Genomic DNA, 24,466 nt, shown 5'->3' on the forward strand with positions numbered 1-24,466 from the left:
TGGTATGTGATGTTCCCTTTGTACCTCCCCTGGGCTAGGCTGGGTGGGGGAGGATGTTGAAGAAGAGTTTGTCAGGCTCTGTGGGGCATTAGAGTGGATCTAGAGTGACCCTTCTTCTCCACTGTCACCTTGTCTTGGAGGTCATACTGGTGAGATATTAAAGGCTGCTTTGAGAAAAAACAAAAGGTCTTCATTATAAGCCACATTAAAAGAGTTCTATAGTGGCCAGGCGTGGTGGCTCACGCTTGTAATCCCAGGTGGGTGGATCACAAGGTCAGGAGATCGAGACCATCCTGGCTAACACGGTGAAACCCTGTCTCTACTAAAAATACAAAAAATTAGCCAGGTGTGGTGGTGGGTGCCTATAGGCCCAGCTACTCAGGAGGCTGAGGCAGGAGAATGGCGTGAATCCGGGAGACAGAACTTGCAGTGAGCCGAGATCGTGCCACTGCACTCCAGCCTGGGCATCAGAGAGAGACTCCATCTCAAATAATTAAAATAAAATAAAATAAATAAAATATAATATAAATAAAATAAAATAAGTAAAATAAAATAAATAAAATATATAAAATAAAATAAAATAAAAATTAAGAGAGTTCTATAGTACTGAATCAGGATCAAAGTTCCATAGGTACATCAGGGCCCAGCTGAAAGTTATAATCAATCACGAAGGGGATTAGTAGGTGCATTTCAGCTGGCAAATTATAGCTGGGAGAATTACACTTGGCAAGCCATGATGTTATCATCTGCACAAGGCAATCAGTTGTGGCTGTGTGATTTCAGGTGCCCTTACGTGTTATTGCAGAAGGAAAGAAAGCATCTCACCAGCTGCCAGCCAAAAAAAAATAAGGAAAAGAAAATTTGTTTGGATTGCTCATATGTATCAATGCAAGTGGGGGAGTCATAATATTTTTTCCCAAATCTTTTACAATGGTGGCTGACACAAGACTAGGTTCCCGAAGACTAGATATTAATAGAGGGGTCTCCACTGAGACGAGGGATGACACAGAGGTCAGGGAAGTAGGAACTCCAGGTGCACTGCAAAAATCTTCAGGGAGGGTCAGGGTGACAGCAAATCCAGAGAGCCCAAAGCAGAGATCACTGCCCAAAAGATGTTGAGATGAGAATCCTTCCTCTGGAGGCATGACAGTAGACAAGTTGGGATCAAGTGGAATGACACAGTCTGGTCTTGAGGGTACTGGCCTCTGAGAGCTACTGTGGCTGCTAACGACATTTTTTCAGGATTGACAGGAATATAAATTGTAGACACTTCAACCTAGCTGAATGTTAGAGCCCAGGGATAAAACTAAGGTAACTGTGTACCAGGCTCAATGAATAGGTCAATTGATAGTAATTCTTTGCTAAGTACAGTAGTTATCCCTAATCTGAGAGGGATAACTCATGGCTCCCAGTGCATATCTGAAACTGTGAATAAAACTAAACCCTATATACGTGGGTTTACTATGTTTTTTTTTTTAATTTTGTATTTTTGATTGATATGTCATAGTTGTACATATTTTGGGGGTGTATGTGATATTTTGATACCTGAATACAATGCACAATGATCAAATAAATGTAAACAGGACATCCAGCACCTCAGACATTTATCTTTATTTTGGGAGCATTACAATTCCTCTCTTCTAGCTATTTTGAAATACACAATAAATTATTTTAACTATAATCTATCTACTCTAATATCAAATACTAGAACTTAGTCCTTTTACTGTATGTTTGCATACTTTACCCAACTTCCCATCATACCCTGCCCCTTGCTTCCCTTCAGACCATGGTAACCATCATTCAGCTCTCTACCTCCATTAGATCTGGTTTTTATTTGCTCCCATCTGTGAATGAGAACATGTTTTTCTGTGCCTGGCTTATTTCAGTTAACATAATGACCTCCACCTCTATTCACGGTGCTGCAAATTGCAAGATTTCATTCTTATTGTTGCCGAATATTCCACTGTGTATATATACCACGTTTTCATTATCCATTCATTTGTAGATGGATGCTTATATTGATTCCATATCTTGGCTATTGTGAATAGTCCTGCAATAAACATGGGGGTGCAGACATCTCTTTTATACTGAGTTTCATTCTTTCGGGCATATATCCAGTAGTGGAATTGATGGATTGTACGGCAGTTCTATTTGCAGTTTTTTGAGGAACTGCTATACTGTTTTCCATAATGGCAACAATACTTTACATTTCCATTAACATTGTAGGGGCATTCCCCTTTCTCCGCATCATCACAATCATTTGTTATTTTTTGTCTGTTTTATAGTAGCCTTTCTAACTTGGATGAGACGATATTTCATTGTGATTTTTATTTGTGTTTCCCTGATGATTAGCAATGTTGAACATTGGCCATTTGTATGTCTTCTTTTGAGAAATGCTTATTCAGGTCTTTTGCAAATTTTTAATCAAATTATTTTTTTTTTCTTTTGAGTTGTTTGAGTCCTGTATACATTCTGGTTATTAATCCCTTATCATATGGATAATTTGGAAGTATCTTCTCCCATTCTCTAGGTTGTCTCTTCACTTTATTAGTTGTTTCTTTGGGGAAAGGACAGTCTCTTTAAAAAATGGTGCTGGGGAAACTGGCTATCCATAAGCAGAAGAATGAAACTGGATCCCCATTTTACATTATATATAAAAATCAACTCAAAATAGATTAACATCTTAAATGTAAGTCTGAAACTATCAAACTGCTAGGAAAAAAAAAATGGAGGAAACCCTACAGAACACTGGTCTGGGCAAATATTTTCTGTAAGACCTCAAAAGCATGGGCAACAAAAGCAAAAATAGACAAATGGGATTACGTTGAGCTAGAAAAGCTTCTGCACAGTACTAAATTTTTTCCATTTGATATCCAATACAGCTAGTAAGTGACTAATGGGGGAGGGGTGTGTATACACAGCATGGATGAACTGGCCAGAGGGATGACTCATGTCCCAGACACAACAAAGCAGGAAGGCACGAGATTTCATCGTGCTACTCAGAATAAAGCAGAATTTAAAACGTATGGATGGCTTTTACCCATAATTTTCTATTTAACATTTTTGGACCACAGTTGACCATGAGTAAGTGAAATCATGAAAAACAAAACCATGAATAAGAGGGGATTACTGCATTTACTAACACTTCTTTTTCATATACTATCTTTTTTTAAAATTTAAAATTCCAAGAATAAAAAATGGCAAGGTAATTATCAAATGTTAACATCTTATTAGAAGCAAATGAAAATGTACTATAGAGCCTTCTGACAAAAGCACAGAAGAGAATAATTTAATCATCTCCAGCCCCGAAATTATTTCAAAGCTTTTATGTTTCATTCTCCTACAATAAACACATACTATGTACAAACTTTTAATATGATCATCATCATGATGATTTAAGATAAAACCTCAGGCATATAATAAAAAAGACATTCAATTTCTAGACTCAAAATTTTCTTAAACTATAAATGGTTAAATATTTGTTAGAAAATGTTTTTCAGGATTTATTGCTATGAATATTCATTTTCTCCTCTGGATTTTTTCCTATGGCTTCATACTCAGATTCACGCACTGTCTAGCTCATTCAAGTGGAGGGATTGATTTTATAATAGATTCATCTATACAAATCAGAATTAACCCCAATGGGAAATATCTTAGGTTATTCTCCTCAGCTCCATGTTATAAATACAGAGGCTAAGTTATATCAATATTTCAAGTTAGAACTAGATACCAGCTCCTAACAAAATGTTAGGACAGACTATAGAGTGATGTCATTGCATACATATTGATGAGACGGTTTTGCATAGAATAATGCTGGCGACATTATACTAAATATAAGATAGAAAATTATGTGTATATACATAGTGTACACTATGTTACTATCCTATGTATGGCATGTAAACATCAAAATATTAATAGTCATTATCTAGGGGCATAGGATAATGGTTGAATGTGATTACATTTACTATTACATTCTGTATCAATATTATTTTACTACCACAGTAAACAAAATCAAAATAAAAATAATTTTTAAATGACGTTGGAAAAACCAGTATTTAAATCATGAATTGATGGATTAAATAAAGCATATCTAAGGATATTAAATACAACATTTCTTAACTGAAATGTGATTAGTTAGTTATGATAAGGTCTTGGCAGATGATATGGCCTTAATACATGGCGATTTGCCCTTTATTTTGTATTATAGTTGCATACTCTAAACAGTAGTAAGAAATTGTTTCAAAGTATTTAAATAATAATGAAATGGATTATCAAAATGTCAATCAATTCCATAGATTTACAAGAGAAAAGAAATTCCCAGGCCACCCAATCTTCCTCCTCATAAGCCCAGAGTTTTCAGTCTAGTACTAAGTAAGCATTCTGAAAAGAAAAAAAAAAGACATATATATACACACACACACACACACACATATATCAGGCTGACACATTTTGAAGTGCTAATGGAAGCTATATGCAGTTATCAGCTTAGCATCCACATTTATTCAAGACTTTATTTAGATGATTGAAAGAAATTCACTTAAATGTGAAGAACTGTGAAACTAACTGGCAGATAGATGAAAAATGAGAAGTATTCCATCTATTTAAAGACCATATATTTTCCCCTTAGATAGTAATATGCTCATTCTTAAAAGTTTGAATATTGCCACTAAGTGTTTCACAAAAATTTTGTTCTCCCACCAACCCAGAAAATGATCCACACTGATAAATAGGAGCTGCTTTCTGTATTGATACTTCTGTATAATATTAGTATACTTACTTAATTGTCCTAATGTCAGCAATTTGAACATTAGCAAATGCATCAAATATTTACTCAATTATTTTGCACCCAATGTTGTGAGATGTTTAGAATATAGAAATGTAACACACAATTATTAAAATTCAAGTATTTTCAGTCTAACTACAGTGATAAGATGACCAACCTAGAGAGATTCATGAGTCAAAGGATGAGGAGGGCTTTAGAGATCATTTTCTCTTTGTTTTGTTTTGTTTGGAGATGGAGTCTCACTCTGTCATCCAGGCTGGAGTGTAGTGGTGCCATCTCAGCTCATTGCAACCTCCGCCTCTCAAGTTCAAGCACATCCGCTGCCTTAGCCTCCTGAGTAGTTGTGATTACAGGCATGCAACACCATACCTGACTAATTTTTAGTAGAGATGGGATTTCACCAAGTGAGCCAGGCTGGTGTCGAACTCCTGACCTCAAGTAATCTACCCACCTCAGCCTCCCAAAGTGCTGGGTGGCATGAGCCACCACGCCTGGCCTAGAGAGCATCTTCTAGTTCAACAATTTATTGCAGTCCATCTGTCAACCTGTCACCCACTCCTCTTCCAAGAAAATACAATGAAGCTTCAAAAAAGGAGTGACAGGCAGCAGGTGAAGTAAGGCATGGGTGAATCTTCTTGGTCAAAGCAAAACAGAGAAAAGAGAAAGAGCAGAGGGCAAGGAGGTAACTAAAATATGACATGAAAATGCACCAAATACTTCTAACATTGATAAGATTTAGTGACACAAATAAAACCGCTTGTGAGGATCCAAAATGTAATGTTTAAAATTACTTGAAAAAATATTGTTCCATAAATTATGTATAGGAATGCTAAAATACCAGGAACAAATAAATATGAAATACAGGTTTTGTTGTTTTTGTTATAAATATCACACCCTGTGGTAGACGCATGAAAGCAGCATCATCTTTTTAATATTCTTTCTCCTTCTTGGAACTTGAAAACAAACAAGCAAACAAGGTAATAAATGGATGAACTGATAATACTTGAATAGAAAGATAGAATAAAAAAAATCAGCTCTTTTATTATCAATGAAAAGTCATAGAGTGAAAAGTTCTGTAAAAGCAAGAAGTGGGCAGAAACCACATGGAGAGAGAAACAGATAAAGCTAAGAGAACCCTGTTGTTACCCAGCCCACCACTAAAATTCTAAAGGTGGGGCTCACACTGAAATACTAAATCTGTAATTCCTGCCTAAAATAGCTAAAAGTAGAGTTGCACTTAATTACATTAAATTCAAACAGAAGCCACAAAGGGAAGGCTGAAGGAAGGGGAAGAATACAAAAGCCATTCAGATAATGTCAAGGGCTTAGCAGTAAGCAGCAGTTTTCGGTTTCATCAAAAATACACATACTGAGGGTGGAAGCTGCCTTGAGGTACACTGGCTGCGCCCCTTATTTGCAGTAACCAGTGACTACACTGGTAAGCACAGGACTGTGGCTGAAACATCCCAGGACATAGTTTGAGAAGATATGCAGCTCCCCAGCAATCTTCCAGAGGAGCTATGCTGGCAAGACGTAGTCTGTTTCTGAGGCCACAGAGAGACACCCTTAAAGTTGTGGATGCTGCATGTGTGACCAGGTCTTTCAGGACCCTGAAGCTACTGCAAATAGCTAAGAAAAAAAATCCAACTGATAAATAAACAAGCCATATGAAATAATTCATTAAAATATCAATACAAAGATGCATGAAATAAAATGTGGAAACAGCAAACTAACCAAGAGATGAAAGCCCATAAAGAAGGAATTCTACAAACACAAAACCTTTGATGAAGCCATGATCTTTCTGAAGGATTACAAAGGATAAATAAAGGAACAAAGAGAAGAGATAAAACCAGAGGAGAAATTGGAATTAAAGAAAATGAGTATAGGAGACTAGTAAAGGGGAAAATTATCACAGAGAAGACAAAACTAACAATTCAAAAAGAGAGCATGCACTTGTGGGCACAGTAAAGGATTTAAAGGTTAGAAATAGGAAAAATTAAAAAAAATTAAATAAAAGTGTTTAAAATGACTAGAGAATATGTATGTGTTCCATATATATATATGATCTAAAAACAAACTATGCATATATTCTCCAATTATATTAATAGTATATGCAAACACACACACACACACACACAATCCATGCAATAAAATATCCAATATAGGTATAAATAGCATTTCCAAAGAAAAACTACACATGCATATAAATATGTAACACCACCACACCACTATTGTTGAACACTATATTGTTCTGGAGGACTCAAATTGACCACTACAGCAAGAAAGTGAAGAACGCTGGGGCAGGTAGGTGGATAATGGTTAATAAAGAAGAAATTGTCATTTTCACAGGAGATGTGATTTGGAGTATGGAGTAAGTCCAAATACATAAGGATTACATTCTGAAAATTAATAGAAGTTTAGCAGATTTGATGGGTAGAAATCAAAGTCTAAAATTAACCTTATTGCTGTACACTAGGCCATGTAAGTTTGATAATTGTGAAATATACATAATATGTATGTTTACGTTTTTATATGTGTAATCACCAACAGTAGCTTAAAATTTTCAAGTACCCAATAAGATAGAGTTCATTAAAAGTAGCAATACTATTTGAGGGAACATGAGAGATGGTGAATATTAAATATTAAATATCATGTAAATGAAAGATATATAATGTTTGATGGATTGCATAAATCATTATTGAATAGAAGTCAATTATCTCTACATGATATATCAACTCGGTGTAATTCTGATAAAAAACAGTTTTTTTTTTGGTTTTGTTTTATTTACGTGAGTATGCATGTTTGTAGAGCAGATTCTACAATATATAGAAATACAAAGAACAAAACAGATATTCCTGTACAGTAACAAAATGAAAGAATTCTACACCAAACATTAATATCTATAATAAAGCCATAGTGATTAAGAGAAAGTGATAATTGGCAATGGAATACATAAATAAACCAGCTGAACAGACTGGAGAGTGTAAACAGAAAAATACACACGAGGCAGAAGTGGCAATCTGCAGCAGTGGATAGAAAGAGGCTTCTTTTTTTCAGTAAGTAGTAATGGGGAAATTAAGTATCTCTATTTGTTAATAAAGTGAAATTGGATGCCTTCTCCTTATCACGCTCAAACATCAACTTCAGGTGAGTTATGGACTCAACTCTAAAAGGAGTAATTATAAACCTTTCAGGAAATCATGAAGAATCTCTGTATGATTTTGGACTGAAGAATATATTTAATCAAGGTTCAGAAACAACTAATTTAAAGAAAACAACTGATAAATTTGACTACATTAACAGCAAGATTTAGTTTATGAAAAATTCAGAAATAAGAAGGGAAATTTATACAGAAAAATTACTTTAAAAAGCACTAGTAGGCATTTACTAAACGAGAAACTTGCCCTGTAACTCCCTTAATGTAGACAATAACTAATTAAAAATGTGTTCAGACTCTTTAAAAATTAACGAACCTAAAATTAATACTGCAAGGAAACTTCACTACATAGAGATTGGCAAAATGTATTTTTTAAACAAGAACATAAAATAAGCACAGATAATTTCAAATTATTGAAGAAGATGTATGAGAACGGCAATTCCCAAGAACTTCTGGTGGAAGTACAAATTGATTCACCACTGTGGACCATAGTTTGACTTTACATAATATGACTGAATATATAATTGCTCAATAACTCAACAATTTAATTGCTAGGTAGTATCTCAAAGTAACGCACAAGCCTGCACACCAATACGTACATTAAAATGTTCATAAAAGCATTGTTTCCACAGCTTGAAACAACTCATCTGCATGACTTAAGAAAATAATAAATAAATTGTGCAGCGTGCATACAAAGAAATAACACAGTGAACAACTGTATAAACCAAATCTACTTGTAACAACATGGATGGAACTCATCAAAATGATAAAAAAGCAAGATCCAAAGAATACAATATTAAATAGAGTTAAAAAGCATGTATAACTACATTTTATTGTTTAGAAATAGACAAGTGGGAAAACTATGAAGAAAAGCAAAGAAATAAAGCGAATGATATAAAATGAATTCTTTAGAACAGCTGTGACATGTAAAATGGTGTAATTTTAAGTTACACATCATTTGATATACATATAGTGATCTAAATACATTTAGAACATATTTTATCATGTTCTAAAACAAAAGATAAATCTGCTGGTGTGGTTTGTTGCTTGTTGGTGAAACTCTAAGTCTTTGCAAATTTCCTTAGCCTGCCCTTTTGTTTCATAAGAAATAATTTCGTCCTTTTCCATGTTAATAGTACGTTTATATTATTTTTAACTGACAAGGGTAATCAATAAACCAACTAGAAGACTAATACTTGTATTAGGGTATCGTATAATAATGTCACAAAATAATATCGTATAGTCATGTACCACGTAATGTTGTTTCGTTCAATGACAAACCGTATTTGTGATGATGATCCCAAAAGATTACAAGGGAGCTGAAAAATTCCTGCATCCTAGTGACAAGCTGTCTTTCTAACATTCCAGTGCAATGCAGTACTCTGGGGTTTTGTGATGATGCTGGTTAAACAAGCCTCTGTACTTCCAGTCATTTAAAAGTATAGTACATACAATTATGTACTGTACATAATACTTGATAATAAGTGACTGTATTACTGGTTTATGTATATTATAACTTTTATCATTATTTTAGAGTGTACTCCTTCTATATATAAAAAAAGTTTACTGTAAAACAGCCTCAGACAGGTCCTTCAAGAGCAATTCCAGAAGAAGGCATTGTTATCCTAGGAGATGACAGCTCCATGCATGTTATTGCCCCTGAAGACCTTCCAGTGAGGCAAGATGTGGGTGGAAGACACTGATGTTGATGGTCCTTACTCTGTGTTTGCCCAAGCTAATATGGTTTCTTTTTATTTTTGGTATTACATTTTAACAAATAGTTTAAAATAAAACATAAAATAAATAGGAAAAAGCTTATGAAATAAGGATATAAAGAAACAAAATAGATTCACTATAGGCAATGTACTATAAATTAGAGCTTCAGAATTTATTGTATAGCTGTACAATGTGTCTGTTTTATTTTAAAAGAGTCAAAAAGTTTCCAAAAATTAAAAAAACTTGAAGCCAATTTATTATTGAAGAAAGAAAACTAATTATTTTAATTTAGTGTAGCCTAAGTGTACAGTGATTATAAAAAAGACAATAATGTAGGTCTTCACATTCACTCACCACTCACTTGCTGACTCACCCAACGCAAATTTCGGTCCTGAAAGCTCCAACCATGGAGAGTGTAAGTATAGTATTTTTTGTCTATTATGTTGTAATTTTATTGTAACTTTCCTATGTTTAGATAAACACCAACCATTATGTTATAGTAGACTACAGTTTTTGGTGCAGTAGCATGCCATACAGGTTTGTAACCCAGGAACAATAGTCTACACCATATGGAGTAGATAGGTAGTAGGCTATACCATCTAGGTTTGTGTAAGTACAATTCATAATGTTTTTACAAGAACACATTTCTCAGAATATATCCTATCATTAAGTGACACAATTCTGGGTAAAAATCTTATGTAATAATATGTATCTTCTAAATTCAATAGCCAATAGTTACCTCTTTTTAATCTTTATGTTTAAATGACACGTAAAATGGTGTAATTTTAAGTTACACAACATCATTTGATATACATATAGTGAAATGATTACTATAATCAAGTTAGTTAACACAACTATCACCTCAGCTAGTTACCATTTTTGTTTTGTCTTGTTTCAAATTTCAAGCATGTAATGCAGCAGTGTTCACTATAGGCAATGTAGTATAATCTAGAGCTTCAGAACTTATTTATCTTATAACTGAAGTTTTTACGTTTTGGCCCACATCTCCTCATGTCCCTTATCTTCCTAGTCTGCGGCGACTACCACTCTATGTTTCTGTGACTTTAATATTTTAGATTCTGTATATAGGTATGATCATATTATCTTTCTCTGACATATTTCGTGTAACATAATGCTCTCGAAATTCACCCATATTGTTGCAAATGGGAAAATAATATCCAATCATATTCCATTTCATTTTAATGACTAATATTACTTTGCATTTGCATACCACAATTTATGTATCAATTTATTCATATAACATATATTGTCTCCATGTTTTGTAACTAGAGTAAAATCTTAAGAGAAAGAAAATGGAAACACAGCATATGAAAATGTATGGGATGCAGCAAAGATAGATCCAAGAAGGACATTTATAGCAATAAATGCCTGCATTTTTTAAAAAATCCCAAATAAACAACCTAACATTATACCTCAAAGCACTAGAAAAATAACAAAGGAAGCCTACAGTTATCAAAAGAAAGAAAATAAAAGCAGAGTATAAATAAATAAAATACAAAAAAATTAAAATAAAACAAAGAATTAGTTGCTTTCAAAGACAAAATTTGCAAATCTTTAGCTAGTATAAGTGAAAAGAGAGATAACTGACATTAATAAAACTATAAATGAAAGGAGACATAATGATTGATTCCTCAGAAATATAAATTATTATAAGAGACTGTTATAAGCATTGTATGCCAATGAATTTGATAAACTAGATGAAATGAACAAATTATTAAAACAGGCATCTTATGAAGATTGAATTATGAAGAAATAGAAAATCTAAATGGGCCGATAATGAGTAAGGTAATTTAGTCAGCAATCAAAAACATCCAAATAAGCAAAATCTCAGGATCTGATGGTTTTCCTGATGAATTTTACCAAACATTTGAAGAATAATACATACTAATTCTTCTTAAAATCATCAAAAAATTGAAGAGGCACGGACATTTCCAGACTGATTTTAGGAGACCAACATTATTCTGATACCGAAGTCAAACAAGCTCATAAAAAATTACGAGCCAATATCCCTGATGAACACACATGCAAACATCTCCACAAAATACTAACATATAAAATTTAAGAACACATTAAAAAAATTATACACCATGACCAAGCAGGGATTTACTCCTGAGGTGCAAGGATGGTTTAACATACACAAATCAATTAATGCGATGTAATACATTAACAGAATGAAGGACCAAAAACATATAATCATCATGATAGAAGCAGAAGAGCATCCAACAAATTTCAGCACTCTTTCATGACAAGAAATGCTCAAGAATTTGATTTAGAAGTAATGTACATCTACGCAATAAAGGGCATATATGAAGAGCCCACAGTTAACACATCATACTCTAAGGTGAACTGCTGAACATTTTTCCTTTAAATTCAGGAACAAGACCAAGATGCCCGCCCACTTTAGCAACTTCTATTGAATAGGCTTCTGGAAGTCTTTGCCAGAGTAATTAGACAAGAAAAATAAATAAAATGCAACCAAATTGCAAAGGAAAAGTAAAATTGTCTCTGTTCGCAGATGACATTATATTAAATATTGAAAATTCTAATTGCACCACCAAAAACTTATTAGAACTAATAAATTCGGTAAAGTTGCAGGAAACAAAATCAACGTACAAGAATATTTTGCATTTTATACACTAACAATATACTTCTTGAAAAAGAAATAAAAAACTTAATTCCATTTCCAGTTGCATCAAAATAAGTACTTTTGAATATTAACCATTAAGAACAAGAGATATACATATATTATTTTGGGTTACAGCAGTAGCTGACATCAGATTTAAACATAAACATATGCACAAAGTAATTTCTCTGTGTGGGCTGAATGACAAAGTATTGCTTTTGTCAAATGCTATTTTGATATTTTGACTTGATTTTATGTATATTATCAATTTTGATATTTTTATCAACATGTTAAAAAAAAAAAAAAAGGAAGCAGAAAACACCAATAAAAGTCCAGGAACAAACACCAAAATCAAAATAATTTGTAAGGCCTAGACAAGAGAAAGAAAATGGGGGAAAGATAAGCAGTTTCCTTTGTCTGTCTGCTACCATTTTCACAGCCTTGCTTTTATCAGGAATATTAAGATTTCATTAATCTCATACACTGAAGCATTTAGCAAACTGAAGTTTAGGAACATACCTGCCTAGAATTGTGCCCTAACAATATCTTAGGTCATGAAAGATATTAACATACATTTATTAACGTATTAGTATCTCCAATTTCCCTTACAACCCTATAGCATCTAAAAGAGTTGTGTTAGTTATCTTTTGCTCCATACCAAATTACCCCAAGTATAATGGCTTAAAAACAACATACATTTATTATCTCACATGAGATAATAATGGAGTCTGGGCACAGTATACTTGATTTGATTTGGCTCAGGTTCTCTCACAAAGCTGCAGTCATGGTGTTGGCGAGGGCTGCAGTTATTCCATCAAGAGTTTGATTCTGATAAAGCTTCTCTTTCTAGCTTGCTTACTTGGTCCTTGCAGGATTCCGTTTCCCTACATGCTTTAGGATTGAAAGCCTCATTTTCTCATTGACTGTTGACTGGAAGCTTTTCTCAATTTATTGCCATTAAGTTCTCACCACACAGCAGCTCACAACATGGCAGCTGGCTTTCTTTACAACAAGCCAGAGAGCAAGTCGATAAAGAACAAACAAGATGTAAATCAGAATCTCTTGTAATCTAGTATTGAAAAGTTGCACTGTACCCTGTTCGCTGTGTTTCATTGATTAGATGAGAGTCTCTTGGTATGGTCTATACTCAAGAGAAGTGGATTACACAAGGACACAGAACATGCATACTGGGAGGTGGGGCATTTTGGGCCATCTTGGAGGCTGCTTCCACATTACAGAATATATAATAGTGCAGCTTAATGAGAGATCAAGAATATGCCCTGTTCTAGCAATAACACTACACAGTTTTTGCTTTTATAATTTTCTCCCATTATTGAGAAGAAAATATACTGACATGGTTGAGAATTAATTATGTGCCAAGGTCTACAATACCTGTCTTTCCATATGTCATCTCATTTAACTCTTACCACCACCTTGAAATTATTCTTTCCTTAATTTACAGATAAAAATACTGAAGCTCTAAGAAGAGAAATAAGCTCCAAAAGCCACAGTAAACAAGTGTAGATGATTTTATAGCTCCAAGGTTTTTACATTGAGCATGATTCTTATTTTCCTCTTTCCTCATAGATATGACCCCAAGATTAGAATGGTCCGATGACACTATTTATCTCTTACGGTCCTCACTGCTACACATACAGATGTTTTCCCACTGAAAGTCAAAAATCTGCTGAGGGGCAGGAAGATGTCACCACATTGCTGTAGCTCTCTATTCTCAGATAAATGGATTAGCACATTTCTCCTACTTATTTCTATATAAAATGTATTTTGTTTCTGGCAGCATTTATGCTGATGTCAATGAGGCCTTTCATGGGAGGCACCTTTTATTGCTGCTGTACGTCTTCTTCCTGCCTGCCTTCTTCCCTCCTAGAAATAAATACTTTACTTGGCCATCTGAGGAAATACTTTCCGCCTGGCATGATATTTATATACACATTTTCAAATATCATCAGAAGTGTGAATTTCATGTACAGTAATATATTTTGGGGCTTTATTTCACTTCTCCAGTGTAAAGCAAGTTTCTTATCACAAATGAAGGAAAGGAATATTTTAAAATAAAACTACTAATAACTTGGAGGTAACAGTTGTCTTGAAATCAAGTGCCTACCTTAGCAAATGAAGGGCATTCTTTACTAACTGGCTTTCTTACAAAATCTGTGCATTTAAACTGAGAGTTAATAATAGGCTTAATAATAGATGTCTGGTTAATCAAAGTCTCATGAGCAACATTTTAGCATCAGGGAAGCACGTCTTTGATAGAAATACATTTTTATTTTTGGAGATTTAAGTGGGGTTTTGGTACTAGAAGTTACAACTGGAGCTCTTGTATACTTTGTTTAACATTTTCAAACTTAAATTCTTCAATGATGTATTTTAGGAAGGTGTTCATGATGATTAAATGGTAATGCATGCAGTCTACTTAGCACGGTGTGGAATACATAACAGGAGTTTCACGTTTTGTCTTAGTATTACTGCTATAGATGCTGCCTTGCATCTTCCTGCTTTTTTTTTTTTTTTTTACTTCTTTCACTCTATTCTCAAGCATTTATTTCTTCATACATCCGACTTTCATTCAAAAAATAGTTATTACTACCTTGGTAATCAACAGGCACTCACTCAGATAGACATCACAGATATTGAATAATTCAAGCACCCCACCAGCATGAAGTTCCCAGGAAAGGAGAAAGTTCAGCTTTGCAAATCTTCAGTTATGAAAGTAAATTATTCTGGGGGAAAAAAAAGGGTAAGAGACAGTGTCTATAACCATTAAGATAAATTGACTGAGATTTTAACTTTGGAGCATAATTATCAACAATGTCACAAAGAACAAATGGGACAAACAGCAAACAGTTTCAAATATGTTGGATATTAATCCAACTATATTTTAAAAATCTGTAAATATTAATTGTGTAAATGTGCTGAATAAAAGGAAGAGTTTTTTTTTTTTCCCCAGGCTGGAGTGCAGTAGCATGATCCCACCTCACTGCATCCTCCACCTCCCAGGTTCAAGCGATCATGCTGCCTCAGCCTCCCAAGTAGTTGGGACTACAGGCACGTGCCACGATACCTGGCTAATTTTTGTACTTGTAGTGGAGACTTGGTTTCGTCATATTGGCCAGACTGGTCTTGAACTCCTGCCCTCAAGTGATCCGCTGCCTCAGCCTCCCAAAGTGTTGGGATTACAGACGTGAGCCACTGCACCCAGCCAGAAAGAGATTTTTGACAAATTTTTTGAGGCATGTTTATTTGAAAAATTACTACTTTGAAGACCGATACGCTAAATGTAAAGAGTGGCCTAAGAATATTATGCTAAGTCAAAAAAGCCAGTATAGTCTCTCTCTCTCTCTCTCTCTCAGAAACACACACACACCACTGCATGACTACACCTTTATAAAATAATAAAGCTCACAGAAAGAAGAATGATAGTTGCCAGGGTCTGGGGGAGGGAAGGAGGAAGTTTTTCTGAGTTTCAGTCAAGTAGTATGAAAGTTCTGGGGAGCTGTTGTACAGTAATACGCATATGGTTGAGAATATTGTACTGGGAACTTGGAAATTTGTTAAAAGTGTAATTTTCTGTGTTTGTTTGCTACAGTTTAAAAGAAAAACAGAGAGAGACACACACTATGATAACACTAATCAAAAGAAAGCTGATGTAGTTATATTAACTTCATATGAAACAGCCTTCAGAATAAGGAAGATTACTAAAGAGTAGTACCATTACATAATAATAAAGTTATTTCTCCAAAAAGACATTGGCAAACCCTAAACATTCCATACACCTTGCAATTGGATGTCAAAAACACATGAGACAAAAACTGGCAGAACTGAAGGGAGATATAGACAAATCCACTACCATAGTTGAAGACATCAACACTCCTCTGCCAGTAATTGACAGATCAAGCAGGCAGAAAATTAGTAAGGATATAAATGGTCTGAACAACACTATAAATCAACTAGGTATAATTGACATCTATAGAATATTCCATTCAAAACCAGCAGAATGTGCATTCTTCTCAAGCTCACATACAGCATTCATCAAGATAGACCACGTTTGGGGCTACAAAACACACGTTAACAAATATAAAATGATAGAAATTATGTAAAGTATGTTCTCAAACCACTAGGGAATTAAACTAGAAGTTAATAAGAGAAAAATAGCTGGAAAATCCCAACTATTTAGAAATTAAATGACACATTTTAAATAACTCATTTGTAAGAAAGACTCTCAGGTGAAATTTAAGCAGCATTTTAAACTAAATGAAAATAAAATATGACTTATCAACATTTGTGCTATGTACCAAAGTCAGTGCCTAGAGGAAAATTTATACCACTAAGTGCACATATTAGAAAATAAGCAAGATCTAAAGTCAATATTACAAACTTTCACCTTAGAAAACTAAAGAAGGAAGAGTTAGTTAAACCTATTGCCAGGAGGATAAAAAGAATAAAAACATTAAAGCAGAAATCAGTAAAATTGAAAACAGGAAAACAATAGAGAAAATGAATAAAACACATACTAATTATTTGAAAAAAATAATCAATTGATAAACTTCTAGCCAGTCTATCCAAAACAAAAAGAGAAAAAAAAAGAAAAAATGACTTGGCCAGTTGACAGTAAACAGATTTTGTTATGAGCGACACACAAATGGCACACTGGGCTTATGAACTGAGAAGCCACAATGGTAGAGTCACAGGCTCTGTGTGGGCCCAACAGTATGTACTACCAACCACCAAGGCCCTTGTAGTTGCCGCCAACACTGAATGACCAATCTCCCAGCAACACGGTTTGATACTGAAAACTCAATTCACCATCATTTTTGGGGGAGATCAGCGGGCCTATCACCATAGGTTCCACTAGCTATGTTGCACAATGCATCATTCAAAACCATTCTAACACAGTGTTGGACTGACCTGTGGAAGCCTCAGCTGAAGGAGTAACTCAGAGACAATATTCAGTAATAATGTGATTTTGGAGAACGCAATATACTTACCGAATAAGAAATTGTGTTCTGAATTGATGGGTTCTTGGTCTTGCTGTCTCTAAAGATGAAGCCACGGACCCTTGCAGTGACTGTTACAGTTCTTAAAACTGGTAGGCCAGAGTTTGTTCCTTCACATGTTCAGATGTGTCTGCAGTTTCTTTTTCCTAGTGGGTTCATGGTCTCGCTAACTTCAGGAGTGAAACTGCAGACCTTCACAGTGAGTGTTACAGCTCATAAAGCCCGCGTGGACCCAAACATTGAGCAGCTGCAAGATTTACTGCAAACAGGGAAACTACAAAGCTTCCACAGCATGGAAAGTGACCGGAGCACGTTGTCCCTGCCCCTAGGGCAGCCTGCTTTTATTCCCTTATCTGACCCCACCCACAATCTCCTGATTGGTCTATTTTACAGAGAACTGATTGGTCCATTTTACAGAGAGCTGATTGGTCCATTTTGACAGAGTGCTGACTGGTGTGATTACAAACCTTTAGCTAGACATAGAGTGCTAGACAGAAAAGTTATCCAAGTCCCCACTAGATTAGTTAGATACAGAGTACTTACTGGTGTATTTACAAACCTTGAGCTAGATACAGAGTACTGATTGGTATATTTACAAACCTTGAGCTAGACACAGGGCACTGATTGGTGCATTCATAAACCTTGAGCTAGACACAGGGTGCTGATTGGTGTATTTACAATCCCTTAGCTAGACATAAAGTTTCTCCAAGTCCCTACTAGACTCAGGAGCCCAGCTGGATTCACCTAGTGGATCAAGCACGGGGGCTGCAGCTGGAGCTGCCCACCAGTCCTGCGCTGTGTGCCAGCACTCCTCAGCCCTTGGGCAGTCAATGGGACTGGACGCCGCGCAGCACAGGGGGACGTCCTCGTTGGGTAGGCTCCAGTCACACAGAAGCACACAGCCCAGGGGGTCGGGGAGGCTCTGGCATGGCTGCCTGCAGGTCCCAAGCCCTGCCCCCAGGGGAGGCAGCTGAGGCCGGGGCGAATTCTATCACAGCAGCCGGCGGGCCGGCACTGCTGGGGGACCTGGGGCACCCTCTGTAGCTGCTGGCCCAAGTGCTAAGCCCCTCACTGCCTGGGGGCCTGCAGCCCTGGCCCGGAGCTCCAAGTGCCGGCCCCAGGAGCCCACGCCCACCCAGAACTTGCGCTGGCCGGTCTTCGCCTGCTCGGCTCTCTCCACACCTCCCCGCAAGCAGAGAGAGCTGCTCTGGCCTGGGCCAGCCCAGAGAGGGGCTCCCACAATACCGTGGCTGACTGAAGGGCTCCTCAAGCACTGCCAGAGTGGATGCCAAAGCTGAGCAGGCGCCAATAGGGAGGGCTTCTGTTGTCCAGTACAAAGAATGCATGTGTCTAGGAACCAGGTGGCTAGAAATGCCACTTATCACTCTCAGTGACCCAATGAGAGACTTTTCCTTCCCATCTGAATAACTGTGACTGCTGCAAAGTTAGGAGCCTTGGTCCCCAGAGGGAGTGCACTCGTGCCTGGGGACACAGTTAGGGTTTCAAGGGCAGCCATCAAGGAACTATTAACTCCTTATGTGCAAGGGCCAGTAGGCAAGAAATGGAGTCACCATCATGACAAGGTATGACTGATTAGCTGGAGGATATAAGGTTGCTGTTATACAATGAGGGCACGAGGAGTGTGTATGAAATTCTGGCCATGAACTTGATTTCCTTTTACTACTCGATTGCCCAACTGTGAACTAAGCAAGTGCTGCAATCATGGCCTGAGAGGAAATGCTTAGCAGGGGCTAGGGCTCTCCAATAACGAAGGTATGAGTAACAGCAAAAGGGAAGCCTCTGAGGCCAGGTCAGGAGGATGTAGAATGAAGCATAGGGAAGGGAGTGGCAAGAACCAGTCAGTGCCTTGTGACCAATGGCAGTGTTAGAAATGTTTAGCCTAAAACCTGGATGAGTAGTTGATGGGTGCAGCAAACCACCATGGCACATGTATATCTATGTAACAAACCTGCACCTTCTGCATATGTATCTCAGAACTAAAGTTATAAAAAAACAAAAAACAAAAAAAATGGGATCAGTATGGTCAGATCTTTGAGTTTTTCAAAATAAACAGTTACCAGGGCTCATATATAAAAATCTCCCAATTGTTAAATGTTGGCAACAAATTCATATACCTTAAAACATTTTTGGTAGAAAAAAATACAACTGTGGGACTAACTTGAATCCTGGGCTGCCTGATTGTCATTCTCTTTTAAATTTTCATTAGGGTTTCACTTTAATTCAGTGTTCCAAATTCACGGTACCAGTGAAAGGTATAATGCCTACAATCCAGTACAATATGCTTGGCTGATATGAGTAGAAAATGATTTTGCTGTTAATGTAAATGTGGCATTAAGGATATATTTTTGACTTTGAGGAAGAAAAAAATGTTCATCCTACTAACTTTTGTCTTCAAGTCCTCCTCTGAAGGAAAGGCCTACTGTGAAGCTGGGGAAACTGCCCACCAAACATGTTTGAGGACGTGCATTCTCACCGTGTTTAAGTGTACCTTGTCAGTCAAGGGAGTCTTTTGTTAGTCTCTTCCTCAAGGAAGGAACTGATGTTATGCCACAGGATATGCTTCAACATTCAATCTGGTGCCACACTACCTGGGAAGTCCTTAAACAATGAGAGTGTGAAAGTAGCAGGGCCTGGCCATTTCTGTCCTAGGTAGGACACTTTTCAGACACAGTGTGCTTCGACCAATTTCTACTTTCCCTGTCCTCCTGTCCTTCACAGACATCAGATCAACATTGAATTTTTAAAATTTTCTCAGACCAACTTTATCTTTCACCGTTAAGTCTCCTGCATTCTTAACTTTATCTTAGCAGTTTTTTTCTCAGAAGATTCAAACTGGCATAACCTTTAAAACAAGTATCAATAAAACTGGTTAAAAAGATCAATAATGAGCAAAAACCCTCCCTGCCCATATAAATGGCCTTCACCTTTTCCATGACCTTTTTTTCTGAGGGGAAAAAAAAGTAAAAGGAATAAGAAAGGAGAAATAAAATTATTTATTTAAGTGGATAAATCTGAGTTATCTTACCCTGCTAATAGGAAGGATTTTAACAAGGCATAAGAGGGAACACAATCTACTGATTAATTCACCAGTCTTATTTTTCAAAGACTTAATTTCTTTTTTTTTTTTTTGAGACGGAGTCTCACTCTGTCACCCAGGCCCAGAGTGCAGTGGCGCCATCTCAGTTCACTCCAAGCTCCACCTCCCAGGTTCAAGCTATTCTCCTGCCTCAGCCTCCAGTGTATCTGGGACTACAGGCACCTGCCACCATGCCCAGCTATTTTTTTTTTTCTGTATTAGTAGAGGCAGGGTTTCACTGTGTTAGCCAGGATGGTCTCGATTTCCTGACCCCGTGATCCACCCATCTCGGCTTCCCAAAGTGCTGGGATTACAGGTGTGAGCCACCGCACCCGGCCAAAGACTTAATTTCTTTCTTTCACTGTCAGTTTTCATTGAACAACGTAGGATAATTTTCTTTGTCAATTACTCCCTGCCTTCCAAATAGCACTGTTATAAAATGAAATAAAAACATAAGCTTTAAATATTTCCTGAACACTATAAGTTCTATTAAAATGTAAAATGTTGAGTGGTATCATACTAATTTTTATTTACAGCATTCCATCATTGTCAGTATTCCCCTATGTTACTATCATGAGTTGGGTGCCTTGTGTTTCTGTGAAAAGTGTTTGGTCACATGGATAGAACCCAGTGTAGCAGCACAGGCAGAAACTGATTAGAACTCAGTCATTTGGAAGGACAGCTGTTATTTTCCTCCATTGCTTTGCTTTATCCCCTCAGTGCTTGCCCAATTCATGGTTCAGTACAGGGGTATTGCTTCTGTGACCTCAAAACTACCTCTGAATGGGAAATTCAGCTGGGGAGGACCTGGACCTGAACCCATCCTGCCGGGTAGGGCTAGATCACAAATTAATTGTACTCCAGTGAGTAGTGCGTCCGGAGAGTCAATTTCTCAGCCATCTGAATTAAGGATTAGTCACCAGGCTGGCTGAGACTTCACATCCAGTCTCTGCTATGGCATTTCATTTTTCTCCTATTCTATCAATTTAAAGCCAATCAAACCCTGGGGTTAAATTTATCATTTTTCATCTCAGAGTACACACTCCTTGAATTTTTACTGTGAAGTTTATATGCCTTTATAAAGTGCACAGGTCTATTTCTGTAGGTTTCTCTTGCCTCTGTGATTCACCCCATTACCGCTAATATTTCTGTCCCCAAAGAAAAATATAGGAGTTCTGAATTTAAAAAACCCCTCTGCTTGCATTTATAGCTTTCAAATAAACACATCTATTAAGACCCTCCTCATTTTTTTTAAATTTATAAATATAATTTATTATTTTCTGGATTTTTCTCTCTGCAGCTGCTGTTATCTTCACTTTTCCTCTAGAATATATCTTTTATTATAGCCATATTTCTTTGACCACTTTAAGTTCCTCCTACCTTAGAAATAAAATTTTCCATTGAGATGCCCATCAGATAAAATATTTCTCACCAGACATATATTTACACAGAATGCATTAGAAAAGTAAATTCGTGTCATATTGTGGACCAGAAGAGATGCTAGCAGCAGTAAATCCATGTCAAGAAGACTGCAGGTTTTGTTGTGTTAAGTGGTAAAATATATGATAGGGTATCTCTTTCTTATTAGTTTGTGGATATCCCTAAGTAATCCAGAATTATTCCCTAAGGGAATATGCCATATGCAAAAGCAATCAAAAGCCTTTGGTTGGCATCTCCTTTGCATGCCCCTTTAAATGAAGATGCATGGTGGGAACACATAAAAACTATCTGTAGCCAGCTGTTAGTCACCATGACACTGTTTTTCTGGCCCTTTTGCTCTCATACTTTCTCTGACAGTCTTTTAAACATAAATTATCAAACATTTTTAAACTACATAAACTTCGTAGTTCTGATTTTAAATAGACAATAATTGCTTTCATTGCATCTTTGTGTTACAGTATAACTCCAGGGCTATGGTCTTTTTTAGAGTAATGTGAAAGTTAACAGTAAGTTAGGACAGTAAGCTATTGCTTGTTTGTAAACTATTGTCAATTGAACATAGTTTTCTTTAAGGCCTCAAACACTGACTCTTTTTCTTCTTCATGTGCTATAATGTTTTGGTGGTAACCATTTTTGTCATATAACTTTGATGTTTAAAACAAGTCTCTAGTTTACTGGTTGCTGGGATAGAGCTGCAGCATTCTTCATCTTTTCTCCATGATTGCTTTTGGATTTTTCTCACCTTCTGTATACACCCTCTCCGGTCTCCAGGCCTATAAGGCAAGTGGGGAACTTTGGGTGTTCACCAACAGAAGGTTAAGCTGGGAACTCATTAACAATCTATATTAGAATGCAGTGAGAATAGTCATATCCTAAACAATTACCAATTATAAAAATTAGAGAAATTGGCCAGGCGCGGTGGCTCACACCTGTAATCCCAGCACTTTGCGAGGCCCAGGTGGGGGAATCACCTGAGATTGGGAGTTCGAGACCAGTCTGACCAACATGGAGAAACCCTGCCTTTACTAAACATACAAAATTAGCTGGCCATGGTGGCACATGCCTGTAATGCCAGCTACTCTGGAGGCTGAGGCAGGAGAATCGTTTGAACCTGGGAGGTGTAGGTTGAGGTTAGCTGAGATTGCACCATTGCACTCCAGCCTGGGCAACAAGAGCAAAACTCTGTCTCAGAAAAAAAATGGGAAATCTACCTACTATGTGATTTAATAAAATGAATGGTGGTCTGCTCAGACAATCCATATGTACCTTTTTAGATTCAACATTTATAGATTATGTTTTTAAAGGGAAACACATGGTATTTCAGTTTCTGGGGGTTTAGCCATCTGTTCAGAAAGCCATGATTGCCCTAGACAAATGTTTCTTCCATTTTTAATAAACAAATTCCCAATTTGTGGAGATAAATCTCAAACCAAAGGGTTTGACAATGACCTGTACCAGACAACATGGTCAAGTAAAACATCACATTAGGTCAGGCATACATTATATTATTGTCTCCAACAGCTGTGTGATCCTGAACAAAAAGCCAATTTCATAAACACTCAATTTTTGAATCTAAAGAACGTTGTGTGGACCAGAGCTTAAATGTGTGGTAGTTTGTGGTTTCCATCTTAACCATCAGGTTCTTCCATGTAGAGAATCTCTACAAAATAGTATTAATTCCTGTAAACAGATATGCAACAGCCTAGGATAGAGTTTCATACTCCCAAGCTTGCATCCCCAACGTAGCTCCAAACCATTCACTTCTCAATCAGTCTCTGTGTATACACATGGAGTCCTGTCTGGAATGGAGATCCCCAATTCTTAATAACAATTTTTCCTGAATGATAAAATTTGAAGACTACGCATTTTTCCACTTTATTACTTGAATTTTCTTGTTTCGGTTTTGTTAATAATTTTTTTCTTTAAAAAGCCAAAAAGAAGGAAAAAAAAAATCCTGTAGGTCTCTTAAGGATTTTATTATTTTTGTTTCTGCCTTTTTAAAAATACATCACCTGTCAGCGGATTTGAGAGCACAATTACACAGAATTCCACATATTTCTTCATCAATCACAGTTATAAGGCAGTATAAAATCCTAAATATTTGCTATGGTCTTTAGTGAATGAATTACTCCCATGTATACTGGATTTATGCTAATCCACTGCAAATATTAGATCATGTAATGCTACATCTCTACTCTCCCATGGTGGACTTCACATATTAACTATATACACTGTTTGAATCCATCTTAGCCAGCACTTCAAGTATTCACCACACAACCACTACAGATAGCAATCAAAGTAAAGCCTACTTACTAACAGACATCCACAAGTTCTCTACCACAACCCACATCATGGCACACGAGACCTCCGTGATCTGACTCCTGTCTGCTGCTCTACCTTCATCTCCAGCCATTGCCTCCATTTTAGATTTGCCTGAAAACTTTAATATGTTTGTTTCTCATGCTATACCACCAAATATGCTATTTCCTTTGTGTGGTATGTTCTTCTAGTAACTTTTACCCAATGAATTAATGCATATGCATCCCTTATTTAAACTCAACTCTTCATATAGCCATTGTAACTTTCCAGACAGAATTAAGCCCTTGCTTCT

The sequence above is a fragment of the Trachypithecus francoisi genome, unplaced genomic scaffold (assembly GCF_009764315.1).
Source record: "Trachypithecus francoisi isolate TF-2019V2 unplaced genomic scaffold, Tfra_2.0 Lachesis_group13, whole genome shotgun sequence".
Classification (NCBI taxonomy): domain Eukaryota; kingdom Metazoa; phylum Chordata; class Mammalia; order Primates; family Cercopithecidae; genus Trachypithecus; species Trachypithecus francoisi.